Below are 18,711 nucleotides of genomic sequence, written 5' to 3' on the forward strand. Positions count from 1 at the left end.
TAGTGTGAAGTTGATTCGCTTTTCCACTGGGACCTAATGAAGGATCCTCAGGTGTTGGGACATATGTTCCTGGTGAGGGAGGTTCAGGATGAGTCTGGTGGTGGGGTTTTGGATGAGTTGTAGTTTCCTGATGTCCTTTGTTGTGGTGCCGGCAAAGAGTGCGTTGCCGTAGTGCCAGCGTGCTTGTGACTAAGGCGTGGGTGACTGTCTTGCGGCAGTCGACCGGGATCCATTTGAAGATTTTGTGGAGATGGCACAGGGTGTGCCAGCAGGAAGAGGTGACTGCATTTACCTGTTGGGTCATTTATAAGGACGAGTCAAGGAAGATTCCTAGGAGCAGGGGGCGCTGAGCGATGAGGGCCACCAGGAGTCTTTCCAGGCTGAAGTGGAGTTTCCGAAGATGAAGACCTTGGTCTTGTCTGAGTTGAGCTTGAGGCAGCTCTCCCTCATCCAGGTGGCGACAGCTTCCATTCCGGTGTGAAAGTTCCTCTTAGGTTTGTCCGGGTCTTCAGTGAGGTATATGATGAGTTGTGTGTCATCGGTGTATGACACGATGTTCATTCCGTGGCCTCTGATGATGACTGCAAGCAGGGCCATGTAGATGTTGAAGAGCGTTGGGCTCATGGAGGATCCCTGAGGGACTCTGCACCTGACTTCTGTTGGTTTGAATATGAAGGGGGGGGAGCCTGACTCTCTGTTTTCTTCTGTAGAGGAAGGAGTGAAACCATTGCAAGGCTTTTCCCCGGATTCCTGCGTCGTGGGGTCTGGTGCATAATGTGCTGTGGGATACCGTGTTGAAGGCTGCTGATAGGTTGAGGAGTCTGAGTGCTGCGGTATGTCATTGGTCAAGGAGTGTGCGGATGTTATCGGTGGCTGCAAGAAGACCTGTCTCTGTGGTGTGGTTGCTAAGGAAGCAAGACTGAGAGGTATCCAGAGAGGAGTTGTCATCAATGAATTGTCGCAACTGTCAGTTGATGGCTTTTTCCAGTACTTTGGCCGAGTAGGGTAGTAGCGAGATGGGCTGGATTTTATTTTATCTCTGATGGGTCAGCCATGGATTTCTTCAGAAGGGGGTGGACCTCTGTGTGTTTCCACTCTTATGGGAAGGTGGCCGTGTTGATAGAGCAGTTGAGCGCCTTGCGGAGTTTGGGGGCTATGGATGCGCTGGCTCTGTTGTATATGTAGTGAGGACAGGGGTCTGTGGGAGCTCCGGAGTGAATGCTGTTCATGATGCTCTCAGTCTCTTCTCTGGTGAGAGTGGACCAGCTGTGGATGGTTTTGGTGGGGGGCTGGGTCAGTCGTAGATTCTGATGCTGGGAGGGTTCTGCAGGAGGAAGCCGTCATAAATGGTCCTTCATCTTGCAGTGGAAGAAAGTGGCCAATTTGTCGCAGAGGTCTTGCAACGGCAGAGGTTGGTGGCTTCAGAGGGGTATTGGTGAATTTGTTGATTACCGTGAAGAGATCTCTCGTGTTGTGCGGGGATGTGTTGATGCATTCACGGAGTGCGGCTTTTTCTGCATTCTTGATGCGTCGGTGGTGGGTGGCAGTGGCGGCTCTTAAGGAGGCGAGGTCTTTGCCGGTTTTGCTGTTTCTCCATTTCTTCTCTAGGTGCACTTGGATTCTTGGAGTTCGGTGGTGAACCAGCTGGCTTTTTTTGGGATACGCTTGACCGAAGTTGATCGGAAGAGGGCTATGGAGTTGATGGATTGGGTGATCCAGGAGTTGAAGTTGCGTGCTGCAGTGTTGGCATCGTCAGTGGGAGGCGGGGGTGATTTGGCATGGGTCGTGGTGAGTTGCTCGTCGGTGATTTCATTCCATTTCCTGTGGGGGACCCTGGGGACACGGAGGCAGCTGTTGGGTGTGGTGATGGCAAAGTGTGGGTAGTGATGGTCTGTCCAGTCTAGGGTGGAGATGTTCTTGATGGTAATCCGGTTGCTTGAGGTGAAAATGTGGTCTAGTGTGTGTCCTGCAGTGTGCATGGGCGTGGTGACCAGTTGTATGAGGCCAAGGGTGGTGAGACTGTCAAGTAGGAAAGTGGTGTTTTGGTAGTTGCGTTCCTCGAGGTGGAAATTCAAGTCGCCGAGGAGAAGGTAGTTGGTGTACGCCAGGACGTGTGGGGTGACAATGTCTGCAATGGTGTCCATGAATGCTGGAGAGCGGCCGGGCGGTCTCTAGACCAGGGTGCCACGGAGGGAGGAATTGTGAGTGGCGTGGTTCAGGAAGTGAAGGTGTTCCTTTGTGGTGCAGTGTTCCTCCATGTTGACCGTGATGCAGAGTGAGGACTTATGTACGATTGTACAATGGTCAGTCCTCCGCCCAGACGGGAGGGCCGTTCCTTTCTTAGGATGTTGTAGCCGTCCAGGATTGCGATGGCGAGTTATGGTTGGTACAGGACTCAGTTAGGAATGCGATGTCTGGACAGGCGGAGTTGATCAGGTCCCAAAGTTCGGTGGTGTGCTTATGGAGGGAGCATATATTCAGAAGAAGGCAGTTGATGAGGTTGTGGCGGGCATCAGTGGTTTCGGGTTTGGGGTGTTCCAGATGTTTGCCATGGCTGAAACTGAGGTTGCAGTACCAGCAGGAAAAAGGTCAGTGGGTATCCTTAGGAGATGAGGTGCTGCAGGCGTTGAGCTGTCCGGTGTTAAGGCGGTGGAGGGTCTTGGCGTCATAATGGAGGGTGGCCAGGGAATGGCTTATCGGAGATTCAGGGTTCCTGGCACTGGGCGCAGTCCAGGCATAGACGGGCTTGCCTTTGGCGTGGCCGCCATTGACAAGTGGAGGGAGGCGGAGAGTCTGGTCAGCAGGGAGGCGGAGGGTGGGAAAAGCAATTTGCGGGAGCAGGGGATGAGGCTGCAGGGGCAGCAGTAGTGCGGGAGAGAGAACAGAAGAGACAGAAAAGAAGAGAGGAGAAAGAAAAAAGGAAAAATAGAAAAACGAAGTGAAAGCAGAGGTAAAAGGCAGTGGTATAAAGCAGAAGTAAGGAGAGAACAGAGAGAGACAGAAGATACTTACTTGCAAATGGCTACTAGGCCACCAGGGATGAGGCGCAGGCAGGAGCCTTAGGGTGGAGGAGGGCCTCGAACTGTGAGTCAGGCAGGCTCTCAGTTCGATCCCAAGGCAGAGGCAGCAGCAGGAGGATCTAGCAAGGGCACAAAACGCTGAACAGGAGGTCAGAGGAGATTGAGTTCCTAAGTTGGAGATGGTGTCCTTATAAGTGTTTAACCATTTTAAGGCCTTCCAAAAAATCTTTTACCACTGGAACTTTAAAGAAAGAATTAGGTTGAGGAGACTTTCTGTAGGTGGGTATAACCGCAGGATGGACTTCACTAGAGGAGATTTGTAGCTTTGATTTCACCAGATGAAGTAGAAATGGTAAAATTTCTTCTTCTAGACAAGCAATGGGGTTATGATATGTATCCAAGAACCACATACAAAAATATTTCCATTTAACGGTGCCACAAGTATTGTTGTAGGACATTTGCTTCTTTTAGGATCTTCTTACATTATGGAGGGAGATTCATATGTTCATCTTGTTAGCCTTTAGGGGCCACACAGCCATATTCAAAGATTGAAGATTTGGACGTTGGACCTGGCCCTGGAATCTGGTGAGGAGATGTGGTCTGCACAGCAATCTCCAGTATTGATTGAAACACAATTATAGTAGACCTGGATAACACCATTGTGTTTGCCAGTCAATTGCTATCAGAATAATCTTTGTGTGTGATTTATGCAGCTTTACAATCACCATCACTTTTAGAGGTATTGGAGGGAAAGCATAGACAGCCCATTCTCTGAAGATTGTCTAATACTTCGTCAGTGGGTACCACTAATGTGGTATTCCTTGTGATGTCTGCTGAGGAAATCTGCTTCTTGATTTAATGACCCTCTGATGTATATGGCAGTATTGTGACTGCTCAAGTTATGGTTATGTCAGAGATTGAGTCTATAGTTGGCAGAGGACTGCACTCAGGGCAAGTAAGGTATACACTAAAGGTTTACCTGTGCTCACCCTCTGGTGGCTTGGCACAAAGTAGTCAGGATAAACTAAAGGGGCAATGTATGAAGTATTTGTGCGCACACAGTAACACAGTGAAAACACTACAAAAGGAATCCACACCACTTTAAAAAATAGCCAATATATATCTGAGTCAAACAAGATAAAAATTACAAAAATCCAACATACACAAGCCAAGTTATGAATTTTTAAAGGTCAAATCAAAATGCAGTGCTTAGAAGACAATAGCTCCAACCGGAGCTATCTGTTCACGCTGGACCATGGCAAAGCTACAGTAAAAGCGCAGTGTAGGAAGCTGGGTCTGTAAATATTATATCAAAATGAGATATAGTGTGCACAGAGTTCAGCGGATCCCCAGAGGCCTTACAGAGGCGAAAGTAGATAATAATAGTGCTCTCTTTTGTGGTAGTATGGTTGAGCAGTTAGGAATGTCAGAGGGTAGTGCAAAGCATTTGTTGTACACACACAGTCAAGAAATGAGGCACACACTCAATGACTAACTCCAGGCTAATGTTTTTATATAGCAAAAGTATACTTTGTTACTTTATTTCTAGAACAAAAAGGATCTTTGTTGCAGGTAAGTACAGTTGTAAGTTTGTATCGATCTTATATATCAAATGTACTTTGTTTAGGTTTTGCAGATAAAACAGTTTTCAAGTAACACTTTTCAATTTCAAAAGTAGATAGTGCAATTTCTCATAGGAAGCAATGCAGTCCTAGGGGAGGAAAAGTATTAATACAGTTTGCAGGTAAGTACTCAACATACGATCCCAGTCTTCGGGGGGGGGGGGGGGGGAGTAGGATGTCCAAAGGTCAAGGTTCACGTTGGCCCCAAAGCACACCACCAGCAACACAGGGCCGGCCAGGTGCAGATATCAAAGTTGGGTTTTTAATAGAATCCTAAGGAGACTGGGGGCAGTCAGAAAGAAACAGGTTGCAGATAAGTACCCGCAACCTCAGGGCACAGCCCTGGGGGAGTTTAGAGGAGCACCAGAGGGGCCACAGGTCAGCACCAAACACACACCCTCAGCGGCACAGGGGCAGCTGAGTGCAAACACAGCATTGGGAGCCCAGTGCTTTTCAATGGGCCAAAAAACCCTGGGAGGGTCACAAAGATGCTGCAGGCTGGGTCCAGGGAGTCGGTTGTGGAAAACCAAAGGCTGGAAAAGTAGGATGTTGTTGGACTGTCAGTCAGATTTCCCAAGGCCAGGGGGCTGCGGATGCAGGGGTACCTTTGGGCGTCAGGAATCTTAGTCGGATCTGATCATGATCAGGGGGGTCCTCTGGATTTAGGGTGCAGGCGTCATCGTGTTGGCCAGGAGGGGTCAACCTAGGGTGGACTCCAGGTTGGAATTGCCTGGGGACCTTCTCTAGAGCGGTGGCAACCTGGACTCGGGCGTGGGTGTCAGGTGCAGAGTGGGCAGGACTTGCAAATCCAGGGAGGCTCTGGAGTACTCTTGGGAGGTTTCTTGTGGACAGAGCCACTGTCCCCAGGAGTTCTTGATCCTCTGGTAGGCAGGCAGTCCTCTGGGTGTTTGTAGAGCTCGCTGGTCCTGCAGGATGTGTTGCCTTTTTGTAGCAGAAGTGTGGAAGCTACAGACATGCCGGTAGGGCTGGGGCCAAATCAGTTGTGGTCTGGAGTCTTCTCTGCTGGAGCAGCTCTTCAGTCCTTTTTCTTCTTGAGGTCATCAGGAATCTAAAGAGCAAGGTTCAGGGTTGCCCCTAAATACTAGATTTAGGGATGTTACAGAGGTCAGAGGGCAATAGCCAATGGCTACTGCCCCTAAGGGTGGCTACACCTTTCCTGTTCCCTCTCCTTTTGGGGTGGGAAGGCACATTCCTAACACTATTGGCTGTCTCCCTCCAAAGCAAGATGGAGGATTCTGCCAGGAGGGCATCACTTCTGCTGTGGGCACCCTAGTGGTGGTCCTAGCGAAGTGGTCACTACTCCTTATTTTCCTAATTTTCCTGCCAACCTACCACCAGGCTTGGTCTGGGAGGTGGGCATCTCCATTAGCAGTAGTGTCCTGGAGAAGTGTAACATGGGGCAGGATCCTTTGAGGCTCAACGCCAAGTGTTGCAGTTCTGCAGAGGGGAGGCGTGAAGCACCTCCACCCACAGCGGGCTTTGTTCCTGATCGCAGAGAGCACAAAGGCTCTCACCCCTGGGGTCAGAAACTTGTCTGTTAGTGGCAAGCTGGCACAGAACAGTCAGTTCTACACTAAAATGTTTGGTGAAATACAGGGGGCGTGTCTAATATGCCCTCTGTGTGCATTTTTCAATAAGTCCAACACTGACATCAGTGTGGGTTTATTTGGCTGAGATGTTTGATACCAAACTTCCCAGTCTTCAGTGAAGCCATCATGGAGCTGTGGAGTTTGTAAGGAGATGTTCCCAGCCTATGTACTTAATATGGCCACACTGCACTTATAGGGTCTAAAAATGGTCTTAGACATTGTAGGGGCACATTGCTCATGCCTCTATGCCCTCACTTGTGGTACAGTGCACCCTGACCTAAGGGCTGTAAGGCCTGCCAGAGGGGCAACTTACCTATGCCACAGGCAGTGTTTGGTAAGCATGGCATCCAGGAAGGGATGCCATGTTGACTTTACATTTTTGTCCCCACAACACACACAAACTGCAACGGCAGTGTGTATGGTGAGGGGTCCCTTAGGGTAGCATAATACATGCTGCAGCGCTTAGGGACCCCTCCCTGGTCATGGAGCCCTTGGTACCTCTTACAACAGACTTAGCTGTGTGTCAGAGGTGCACCACTTGTGGAAGCAATGGTACAGTTTTAGGGAAAGAACACAGGTACTGGGGCCTGGTTAGCAGGATCCCAGCACACACTCAGTTCAGTTAGCATCAAATATCAAGCAAAAAGTGTGGGGGTGGAGGGAGGTACTGCAACAAGGGGTCAGCTTCCTACATGCAGTCCAACCATGATGGAGTGAGGACCAGGTACATGCTCGATGATGATGCGTTGATCCAGAGGAGGGGGATGCGTCGCACTTGCAGGTGATGCATCATTTCCTGATCTGGCAAAGTCGTTGGGGCTTCGATGTCCAGAAGCGATGAGTACTGGTTCTGTTCTGGTGCACCAGTGCTGCGTCAGCCAGGCAGGGGCTGCCTTGTAAGTTGGGGTTGTTGTGTCGCACAGTCAGCGAGCGGTGCCACATCTTTGTGCAGGCAGTGGCTAAGTGGCCTTTCTGCAACGGGATGCGTCAGTTCCAAGTGACACGCTGGTGTTGTTGCGTCTGTTCTTGTGTTGCAGATCCACAATCAACTCCAAGGGCACAGGACTGAATTTGGCACCACTTGGTAGAGCGAGCTTACATTAGAGGAGCCCGGGTGCTGGTAGCAAGATGCAGGTGAAGTCTTTGATATCCCTTAGACTTCAGAAACAGGAGGCAAGCTCAGTCTGGCCCTTGGAGAAACTTTTAGATTGCAGGATGTAGAGCATTAAACCCAGTCCTCTCACTTCCAGGCAAGAAGTAGCAGGCAGCAGGCTGACAAAGTAGAGCAAAGAGCAAAGTGGCAGTCCCTCCTGACAGCACAGTGGTCCTTCTTCCTGGTAGAATGTCCTCAGTTCAGAAGTGTTCTGAGTATATAGTGTCAGAGGCCCAGTACTTATACCCAAAAAAGGCCTTGATGAAGGGGAAAATTCAAAAGAATTCTCTGAAGTGCACAAGGATCCCTTTCAACACAGCCCTGGCTCCAGACTACCAGTAGGGGGGTAATCAGCCCTTTGTGTGAGGGCAGGACACAGCCTATTCAGATGCAAGTGTGAACTGCCTCTGTCTTTCCCTGCCCAGGACAATTATCAGTATGCAGATGAATGCAGATGCCTCTCCTGTCACAGCCAGCCTTTCCTGTTTGTTACTGTTTGGAGAGAATGCACAAATGTAACTGTCACTTAAACCCAGACCTGTATTCAGAGACAGACTAAGGCACAGAATGGTTAAAGTAAGAAAATGGCAACTTTCTAAAAGTGGCATTTTCAGACATGCAATTTAAAAATCACCTTCATCCAAAGATGTATTTTTAAATTGTGAGTCCAGAGACAACAACACTACACTCCATACTTCTATCTTTTCCTAATTGGAAATTACACTTGAAAGATGTTTTAAGGTAACCCCAATACAAGCCTATGGGAGAGATTGTCCTTGTTATAGTGAAAAATGAATTTAAGAGTTTTTCACCATCTTGGCATGTTAAACTTAAAGGTATACGTCCAGCTTTTTAAATACACCACACCCTGCCCTTGGGGCTAACTAGGGCCTACCTTTGGGTTGACATATGTAATAAAAAGGAAGGTTTGGGCATGGCAAGTGGGTACACTTGCCAGGTCGAAATGGCAGTTTAAACTTTGCACAAAGTATCTGCAGTATCAGGCCTGAGACATGTTTGAAAGGCTACAGTAGTGGGTGGCACAATCAGTGCTACAGGCCCACTAGTAGCATTTGATTTACAGGCCCTAGGCACACCTAGTGCACTTTACTGGGAACTTACCAGTAAATCAAATATGCCAATCATAGAGAAGCCAATGTTACCATGTTTGAGTCACAGAGCACATGCACTTTAGCACTGGTCAGCAGTGAAAAAGTGCACAGAGTCCTAAAGCCAGCAAAAAAGAAGTTCAGCAGACAGTCAAAACAGGAGGTCAGAAAGCAAAAAGTCAGGGGACACCACACCAAAAGATGTCAGGTCTAACAGCCCAGAGCCACATCACTTGTGCTAAATGGAAAGTTGTCTTGACCTATTCCCTTCTTGCTTGTTTATGTAGTGCATAGTGGTGGTATTGTCCATTTGGATCAATACATTTCTTTTTTTGATGGAATTAATGTTTTCAGGGCCAGAAGTACCACTTTCAGCTCCAGGAAGTTGAGCTGGTATTTCTTCCGTTTCTAGATCCTAAGACCCTGACTGGTAGTTGGATGAGATGGGCTCCCCATTTTATTAGAGATGTATCTGTTACTACAATGGGTTTTGGGGTTTTTAGGTCGATGGTGTATAGGGGCGAGGGTCCCCCCCAAAACGTCTATTTTTCAGTATCACTGGTGTTCTAAACACTGTTGCAGGGGTCTCATGAAATTACATGCATTTGGAACAATGTAGATATAGGTTGCTGTCGATACCAAAAGGTCAGCTGCAACAACAAGGTGATGTATGAATTAATTTCGGCCACTGGCAATCTCTTTGGGCAGCATCTCAGTCCATTGTTTTGTATCCACCATGCCACCTCAGTCTGGACTTAGTCATATTCAAATCAGTGTTGACCCTATTCTAAAAGGAACAATCCAGTCCGAACCAGCAGGCCAGATCCTCCCTGAATCGGAATATAAGCAATCCAAGACCTATGTCTAATGTCAAGTAAAAGGTATGAATTTACTTCCTTGATGCTGCTCTACAATGTCTGCAATAGGAACATTTTGCTGCAATGTGATTGAAGCTGCCTGGGCCCTAGTAGAATGAGCTTCAGTATACTTGGAAGAGGTTTGTTTGCTTTGTATTAGTACGTCGTGACGCATAATACAATCCATCTTGCAATGGATTGTTTACAGATGGACTCTCCTTGTCTAATTTTACTCTAGTGAATTAGGCTTATGCATTTTTTTGTTTTATGGGGATAAAAAGGAGAAAACATTTTATAATCCTTTCCATGTCCAAGGAGTGAAGAGTTACTAAGTGGGCGAAAGGGTTCAAAACAGGCTGGTAAAGAGATAAACTGATTAATAAGAAAATCAGATACTACCTAGGCAGGATTTGTTCTCACTAGTACTGTATCAGAGGGAAATATAGTATAGGGTGTTATTGCAGAGAGTGCTTACATTTTGCTAGTCTGTTTCACGGAACTAACAGGTATTAAAAAGGCTGCTTTCCAAGAACGGTTTTGTAATGTAGTTTTATGAATGGGTTGAAAAGGTGGGCCCATTAGGTTTTTTTTAAGACCAAATCAAATTCTCATGAAGGAAAAGGTATTTTGACAGGAGGGAAGACTTTTTTCAGGGCCTTTATTAAATACTCAACTACAAGTACTTTGAAGAAAGGAGTCTATGAAGGTGATCTCGTATAAGCTGTGATGGCCACTACATGAACTTCAATCGAAGAGAATTGTAGTTCTGATTGAGCCAAATATAGCAAATATGGATGTATAACTTCTTCTGGCATATAATGGGATTATGACCATTGTTTTAACACCATATGCAAAATCGTTTGCCTTCTTTAAAGACTTGCAGGCATGCAGGAAGTTTTAGATGACCCTACTGTCTGACTTCAGGAGTCATGCTGCTAGATTCAATGATGTCCGGTTTGGATGTAGGAGCAATAAACAGTGACATGAGATGTGCAAACAACCATTGCCAATAACAGGATCATCTTCCCTGGTGATCGTCAGTTTTTGAATTACCAGAAGTACCACAGGAAGGGGAGAAAAAGCATACATAAAGTCTTGCGACAAAGTCATCAAAAGGGTATTGCCTTTTTGACTGATGTTTTGGTCACCTGCATGTGAAGTCTCTGCTTTTTTTGGTTTCTGTTCTGCAGTACCAAATAAGTCTATAGATGGGCTACCTCATTCTTTGATAATATTATTGATAACATCTCCATCCAACACCCACTCATGGCTTTCTTCACAGCACCTTCTTAGAAACTCTGCTTGATAGTTTATTACACCTCCAGGCGCACTGCTGTGATGTTTACCTTTCTCACTAACACCTAAAGATAAATTGTTCTTGCTTCCAGAGATACTGTTCTCCATCTGGTGCCTCCTAGTTTGTTGATATAAAACATGCTAGTCATATTCTCAGTTTCAATTGTGATCAAGCACCTGGATTTCAAGGACAGAATGCCTAGAGTACTAAATGAATTTCACTTAATTCCAATAGGTTCATGCCATACATTTTTCCTAAGGCATTAGTTAAAATAGTTCATACTGTTCTTTTTCTGAAACAGAACCCATTGTAGTAGATTGCTCTTGATACACCAACAACTTAGAGGTTGCCTTGTTGCGGGTTAAAGTGCCAGATCCTCCCAATTGTTGTACTTCTGACTCAATTGGTGTTATAGGCAAATGCTCTCCTATATAGTCTTGTATTTGGGACAACATAAATATAAGACACCATGTACCTAAGAGGTGATGTCCTCTCTCTTTGTGTCGGACTGGTTGGGTTCAATATGTGATTGGATTTCTTCCATATTGATAACACTGTCTCCTCCAAAGGATATAATCTTTAGTTTATTGTGTTTTGGACCTGCCTCTAAATAAGTCAGTCTTTTAAGTGGAAATAATTAAGACATTTGGTAACTAATATGAAGTCCCAGATGTTTTAAGTTTGTTTCATATCTTGCTTTACTTTCCAAAGAGTTTGCGTTTTCAGAAGTCAATCGTCTAGATATGGATGGATGTATATCCCTTGTTTTTTCATGTTGTCAGAAACTACCACCATGCGTTTCAAGAAAGTTTCTGTCTTGTCTGGCCCTCAAGTACATTTGGAGTGGGTGGGGGGCGAGTACGGTGGCATTTTACTTTAAAAAAAAAACTCTGCCGGAATTCCGTTGGGTCCGAGGGTTTTCCCCAGTTTCAAGTTGGCGATGGCCGTCGGTACCTCGGCAAGGGATAGTTCCTCTTCTAGGACCATTCAGGTCTCGAGTTTTAAAGTCAGAAGTGTCATCTCTTGCAGTTACAACTCTATTTCTGACTTGTTGCCTGGGTATGCACACTGAAGCGACCCAGGGGGAACATGGCTTTAGCCAGTTTCCCCCTGGGTGGCTTCGCACACTGGTACAGGCCACGAATGAGAGCAGGTTAGCGGTTGAAGGCTGCCGGGCTTAGGGCAAGGTTCTATAGTTAGGTGATTAGAGCGGGAAGTCGCTTGTGAGGGGGTGCCAGGAGCGGTAGTATTGCCGTGTGAAGTTTTTAGTTTCAGTCAGGTAGGCAGGCAGTTGTTTGTAAGTTATTAGTCACTGTTTTTACTGAATAGTTATGGATATTAATGGTAATGTACGGGAAGCAATAAGAATGTTATGTGAGGCAGGCAGGAAAGATTTATTGAAACCGGGTGTACCGGGTGAGGCGTGGGTGAGTTTGGAATGGCCCAAGAGGAAGGCAGCAGGTGGCATAACAGCAGCAGTTCTTGCCTGTTTACCAGAAGGGAATAAATTAAAAGCAAAATTGTCAAGTAAAATAAAAGGCTAAAGTTTACTTCTAAAAGAGCGAGGGCTTGGGAGTCTTCATGTTAAACATGTGAAGGTGGCGGGTTGTTCTCCTGAGGAGAATTTAGCACGCGAGGCGGAGCGGGTGAAACAGCAACTGCAAAGCGTCTCCCTCACAATAAAGAGGCGGGCCCTCGGGGGAGTGGCTTAGCGTAAGGGAGGAGCCGGGTTTGTTGGTATGTATAGCTTCTGTCATGGAGGAGGGTGTGGCCCAAAGCAATTTTGAGGTATTTTCATTGAAGAAGTCGGCGGTTTGCCCAGGCAATAACGTTGAATCAGCTGACTCTGTTGTTGTTAGTGTAGCCTGCGGTGAAGCATCATCTTGCCCATTGTGTGGTGTTATAGAGACCGATGTGAAAAGAGGTCGTTTTGGGGCACATGAGCATTGTAAATTGTCCAATGAACTTGAGATAGCTTCTCAGGAGAAACGTAAAGGATTGGCAATTCCTAATAATTCAAGAAACAATTTTATTAATGAGGAGCAATTTTCTCGAAAAGCCATGGAAAATATAAACCCCGGGTGCAGTTCTTTACAGTTAATTGCATTTTCTACCATGCAGAATTGTTTGAATAAAATTGATTACAATTTAAGTATTGGAATCAATCAAACAAAAAATGCAGACTCTAAGGGGCATCACATAAGATGTTCAGAATGCACTTTTTCTCCTAGGCCTCAGGTGGGGTCTATCAAGCTTAACAAAAATTGGCATTGTTTAGCGAGGGAATGCAGCACTTTATCAGTTATTCTCACAAAAAGGTCAGGTCGAAAATACGAATAAATCAGGCCACTGGGTGTGGGTGGATGACACAAATGTAGGGGTAGAGAAGTTTGATTATAGGGTAGACAGTGGGTAGACAGTGAGCTTGGCAGGTCAGCGTTTTCAGGTCAAAGCGGCCTGATAAAGAACACATCAAGGAAACAGAACTCATCAGGACAGATACCAACAGAGCAGGAAGTGGCTCGTACACCTTGGTCCAAAGAAAAAGGAAGATCACTGGCGGTTTTCCTTCACCAAGGGAGCAAGAAAAGCGGTTGTCAGCTGCGCAATGGGTGTCGTATGATGGTGGTGCTGGGGACTCTGAAAGGCCAGGTACGAGTGATTGTGAGTATCAGATCATGGAGAATGAAGAGTTGGATTATGATACTGACAGCGAAGAATTGGAAGAAGGAGAGTTGAGAGAATGGGAACGTGTAGATCGTGTGAAAGAGGGGGATGCTCAAGGGGGGTTGGTGTGGGGAGTCAAGAGACAACAAAGTGTTTTTAGTGTATTGCAGAAGTATAGTGCAGACCAAGCAATTATACGGAAGGATGGGAAACAAAATTTAAAGGCATGCAAAGAAGAAGTGATAAGAAGGTCAGCACATCTGCCTAAAGGTAGGGAAGCTTGGTGGTCTGTGTGGGGTAGTTCAGATAAAACAACAGAACGTGCTAAAAGATCAATTGGTTTTGGAGAAAGTGTTGTTTAAAGAGTCAGTTACAGGTACACAGTCCATAGGGACCTGTGTTACTAAGAAACAAGGTAATGAGAAGGAGATACAAGCAAAAAAGTCGACCTGTGACAAGGAAATACAACGTGATAAAAGTGAAAATAATGAGTTACAGGTTGAAAAGCTATAAGTTGACAATAGTGATAAGACTATAAATAAGAGGCTGCCATATATGGGAATTGTCATGCCTTTGGGCTCTCATATATCAGAAAAAAACAAGAACAGGATATGGAAGCATGAGTTTGTAGATGTCTTCAAATTATTACATAGGGATATACAAGCAAAGGAAGGCTCTAAAGAAGAGGAGTGGGAACTAGCTAGAAGGCCAAGGACCCCAAAACAATTGAAAACTGGACATCTGCATTTTTGATATATGCAAGCATATACTGTTAACGGCATCAGGACAGAGCAGTGGCTATTTTTAAATACATTGATATAGTAAGAAAAGCACAAATGCATTTTGGTGGGTATGCTTGGTTGAGCTACGATGAGTTCAGCGCCAGGGTTAGCTTAAATAATGATAAGCCCAGGGGAGACGTAGACTCCGAGTTGTGGCTACAATGGATGTCATCAACACAGCCCCCAGCTACGGTCCATACAGCTGGTGGTTCACCAATAACTTACCGTTTTTTTCAACACCACCCCGCCCAAGCTTGGGTGGGGTGGGTTGCAAAAGGGCAAACATCCTATGTATCATCCTGCTGGAATTTTAACAGGGGATTTTGCAGTAGACAATTTTGCCGTTATAAACATGAGTGTTCACACTGCGGGGGCAAAAATGCACTCACTCAATGTTTTGTACTCTCAAAGTTCAGTGGAAAACAATTTAGAATGCAAAAGGGCAGAGATCAACACAATTTACGCAGAAGGGCTCATACCCCAATTAGGTGTAAGGTATTAGCGCAGTGGTTGGGCAGTTACCCAGATAGAGAGGCAGCATCCAAACTATTCTGGGGTTTCTAATGTTATCAAGGAAGGGCTAAACCTAAGAAGATGGGCAGATAATCTTAAATCAGCAAAAGAATTACCAGATATTGTACAGCGTAAGCTAGATTCGGAGTTGAAAGCAGGCAGGATTGCTGGCCCATTTTCACAATGGCCTCTACATAATCTTATTGTTTCCCCATTGGGTGTTGTGCCTAAGAAAACACCAAGTGAGTATGGACTTATACATCATTTGTCTTGGCCAGAGGGTCAATCAGTAAATGATTTTATTTCACATTTAGATTGTAGCTTATCTTATGCTTAAATTGACTATGCCTTTAATTTGGTAAGAACAGCAGGAAGAGCAGCAGTCATGGCAAAGAGTGATATTCAATCTGCATTTAGATTATTACCTATACACCCTGATGACTTTTCATTACTTGGTATGCAATTTAGAGGCGCTTTTTACGTAGATAAAGTCCTTCCATAGGGTGTTCAATATCATGTGGCTTGTTTGAAACATTTAGTACTTTTCTACAATGGCATTTTACAAAAGTGAGTGGTCACACACTTGCATGCCATTATCTAGATGATTTCCTTTTTGTTGGGGAAAGTAACACTAACAATTGTTTTAAAGCGTTACAGAATTTTCAGGACATGACACAACAGCTTGGTGTACCATTGGCCCCAGAAAAAACAGAAGGCCCATGTACTAGGTTGACATTCTCGGAGATTGAAATTGATACTGTGGAAATGATAGCTAGGATTCATGCTACAAAGGTACAAGAAATAGATTTTGCATGCAGAGTTGTCAGGGCAGGTAGGACCTTTTGTAGGCGCCACGGGTCTGGCCATGTCTGGTGAGTCTCTACCATATAATCGGGTAAGAATTTCAATGGCAATCAGAGATGACCTTGTTATACGGCTGAAGTTTCTTGAAGATTTCAATGGTTTCTCACTGTATTTCATGCAGGAAGATTTATGGCAAATTCAAATTTACTCTGATGCAGCTGGTGCCAAAGGCTTTGGCATATTTTGGGAAGAACGCTGGTGTGCTGAGAGTTGGCCAGATCATTGGTTGGCACAAGGGCACAGTATCCCGTTTTTAGAACTATTACCCCTGATTGTGGCTCTGTATGTATGGGGTGAAGAATTTCAAAACCAAACAGGAATGTTTAACGTTGATAATAAAGCAGTGGTTGATTTAATAAACCTACAGAAAGCAGAGATTTAAAAGTGTTGCGTATATTAAGAGCTTTTATATTAAAGTGTTTGCAGCTGAATATTGTATTTAAGGCTGGACACATTCCTGGAGCAATGAATAATATTGCAGATGCTCTGTCTCGTTTTAATTGGCAGAAGTTTCGAAACATGGCACCAGGTGCAGACGACAGCAAGACTCAGATCCCGCAGAGCGTTTGGGCGTGGGGGGTGTGAGAATAGTGGAGTTGGTAGATAATTCATTAGCTGCATGCACCAGAAGAAGTTATCGGCAAGCTTGGAATGAATTTCTAAAATTTGGCAACAATAAACAATGTACTGGAGCTATGATTTCTAAAGAAGAGGTAATCTTAGATTTTGTGTTACATTTGATAGACAAAGGCTAGTCACACACAACAATTTCAGGTAAATTAGCAGGCATTTCTTTTTATGGTCAGTTATGGTTGGGTCATGATCCTGTTGAGAGCTTTTTGGTTACAAAAGTTTTAAAGGGTTGGAGTAAGGAACGCACGAGCACGACATGGTTAAGCGAACCAATAACTTTTCAACTTTTGCAGAAACTGTTACTTCAGCTATCCTTTTGTTGCTATGATGAGTCTGAGACTTCTTTGTTTAAGCTATGCATGTTATGGTTATTTTTTGGAGCATTTAGAGCTTCGGAATTATTAGGTCTGAGAGGGCAGGGAGGACTTTGGAGTGATGATGTTGTCACTGAATATACACGGTAAGAATTTGGTTAAAAACATCCAAAACAGACAAGTTAGGTAGAGGAAAATGCGTATGGTTAAATAAAAGCGGTTTAGATGGTTGTTGTCCAGTTGAGGAATGGAATTATTTTCATAGCAGAAGAGTTAATAAATCAAGTGAAATTTTTTGCCATGCAAACGGTAAACAAATTTCTATTGCTAATTTGTTAGCAGTATTGAGATTAGCATTAAAGCACATTGGTAGGGACCCAAGTCTGTATGGGACACATTATTTTCGAATTGGAGCAGCCACTGAGGCAGCAAGATTGGGTTTGTCATGGTCAGAGATAAAAAGAGTTGGAAGATGGAAATCAAATTGTTGCGAGAAATATGTCAGAAAATATACATGTTTTCACATAATAATTTTTGTTAATACACTCCCCCCCCACTTTTTTTTCTTTCAATATTAGGTTCTGTACATGTTCCTTTGTCAATAAAAATGATTACGTGGATAGTTGGACTTTCCTTCATAAAATGGGGAGCATTGTATGCAGAACAACAAATTTATGGCCATTCCCTCAGACTTTCAAGTTCCAGACATGATGTTTTACGGAAAGGAAAGAGTGGGATGCGTTCGGGGAGTCTGCTGCCTACTTTAGCCGAGCTCTGTTCGATTAGAGGATGTCAGGATATGTTAGTCATACATCTAGGCGAAAATGATCTAGTAAAATTATCTGGTCTAACTCTGATACAACAAATGAAAGTGGATTTATCTGTGATAAAAAAAAAAGAATTGGGGAGGGTTCATGTTTAATTTGGACAGAATTTTTACCCCGGAAACAGTGTAGAGGTTGCAAAGAATCATTTGGCAATTGGTAAGGCAAGAAGAAAATTAAATAGTGCAATGAGGGTTTTTGTTCCAACCTAGGTATTACAGTACTAGACCACAAAAATATTGTTGAAAGTGATGCAAGTCTGTTTCGTTCTGATGGTGTTCATCTATGAAGATTGGTGCAAGCTTATTATTTATTGGAATTGAGGGAATGGTTTGAAAAATTATGGAATGAAAAATTATGGTGTTCCAGTTGAATGCTTAAAATCAGTCAGACACTTACATTTTGGTGGGGCAGGAAAGATCTTCCGTTTTCCTGGTGGCAGTTTTGTGGGTAGAGGTGGACAGTCTGGAGCGGGCTTTTCCATCCCTAGGTGGGGGGAGGACAGAACACAGGGGAGGGGAAGACTAAACGATGTGCCTTTGAACAACACTATAGCAGATCACTTGGGGATGTATGATGGGGGGGGGGGAGACTGTCAGATTGGGGAATGCAACTAAAAGGCGGAGAGTGAAGGAAGGATAGGAGTTCTTTCTTGAAGCAATGTTTGAGCAAATTGGGGACTTTAAGGGTGGGGGAATGGTTAAACATTTGATGTATTAGAGAGGTTGAATTAATTTCAATGCTTGTATTGATACATTTGATGCTACATTGCCTGTCTTAATAAAGTGGCCTTTTTTGCTACATTAAATAAAGGAGTGGAATGTGATTTGTTGTGCGATGAAGGGACCCAGGGGGGACAAGGCTTTAGCCGTTTTCTTTCTGGGTGGCTTCACACATTGGAACAGGCCACGAATGAGAGCAGGTTAGCAGTTGAAGGGGGCGGGCTTAGGGCAAGGTTCTATAGTTAGGTGAATAGAGCGGGAAGACGCTTGTGAGGCGGTGCCAGGAAGGGTCATATTGTCGTGTGACCCACCATCCCGCCCATATGAAAAGTATTTGCTAAACTTATGAGGTAGTTAATTTCGAAGATCCAATGTATACTTAAGTTGTCATGAAGTTTGAGTTAGTAAATCTTTGCCACGATAAGACAAGTTGTAGTCTTGTTTGCTCTTTTGTCAGACTTTTAGCAGGCAGTTTTTTGGGTGGAGGTGGACAGTCTGGAGTGGGCTTATCCATCCCTCGGCGGTGGGGGGGAAGACAGGACACAGGGAAGGGGAAGACTAAATGATGTGTCTTTGAACAACATTATAGCAGATCACTTGGGGATGCATGATGGGGGAGACCATGAGATTGGGGAATGCAACTAAAAGGCGGTGAATGAAGGAAGAATGGGAAAAGGTGGAAGAGAATGGGGGTTCTTTCTTGAAGCAATGTTTGAGCAAATTG

This window comes from Pleurodeles waltl, chromosome 6 (assembly GCF_031143425.1).
Source record: "Pleurodeles waltl isolate 20211129_DDA chromosome 6, aPleWal1.hap1.20221129, whole genome shotgun sequence".
Classification (NCBI taxonomy): Eukaryota; Metazoa; Chordata; class Amphibia; order Caudata; family Salamandridae; genus Pleurodeles; species Pleurodeles waltl.